Source organism: Bombus terrestris, chromosome 5 (assembly GCF_910591885.1).
Source record: "Bombus terrestris chromosome 5, iyBomTerr1.2, whole genome shotgun sequence".
NCBI lineage: Eukaryota > Metazoa > Arthropoda > Insecta > Hymenoptera > Apidae > Bombus > Bombus terrestris.
The window spans coordinates 1,224,157-1,225,198 of NC_063273.1; positions in this window are offsets into that span (position 1 = coordinate 1,224,157).

Sequence of the window (1,042 nt, forward strand, 5' to 3'; positions counted from 1 at the left end):
TTTAGAAACTCTGTAATCGAATTCCAAATTTCAGTTCGTACTCGCTGTAAGCAAAATGTTCCTCGAAAGAGTTAAGCGCATATATTTCGCACGAAAAATGTCCGTGAAAGCGCGCTCCAGCGGATCTCGTATATCCCTGTCTGCCATCTACCGACTACCTCCAAGCGTTCTGCTTTTAACGCTTCCAGATTTACGCGTCCACCACTGCGTAAATCAGTCTGGAACGAATTCCTCCCGCCTGAATCTTTGCAACAAGACGATCCTTTTTCTCCGCCGATTTCACGAACTCCGTTCGTCGTTTATCACGTTAAACGATATTTCGCTTCTTGTAAATTGTAAGCTAATACAAAAAAAGAAAAAAAAAAACAATAAGAACGAAATGAAACTAAAAAATTTATTGTAACATCTACGTGCCAATTAATTAGGCCCAAGCATTGTTTGGCAGTTGTTTCATACTGCTGGGAAAAATTTGATATTACGACGAACGTAGAAGGTTTATCGAGAAACAAGGATAGACATGTGGCGACGACGTTTCTTGCAGCCACCGTGTCCACGGATTTATTATTTCGTTCTATGGTTGGGAATATCGTATTATATCGTGGTACAGATGGGTAACATTGACCCATGGCGTACATGGTGTGTAAATACGATGAAAACGGGCAGGGTTAACGCGAGTAGATTTATCTGGCTCGCACACGTGGCCCTCCACACGCTCGCCCCTCTATAAACCCCACAAAGATTGCTCGAACGAGGGGGGCACCCCACCATGTGACCGTCATTGAGTCATCGAACGCGTGGAGCAGAAATATTAACGCGAGTCTGCGACCGCTTTCGATTCGCACGATCTGCATTAACTGGCAGACTACGCGACGCGTATAACGCACGTGTGCGGTATGCGTAATCGAAAAATACGTCGCTAGCAAACGTGTGTGAAATTGGGTGTATAAATTCGTGTATGTGCGAGGAAGGTATGCTACGTATGTATGCGCGCAGACATAAATGACACAAAGTGCGACAAAGTGGCGTGCTGGTACACGACGCG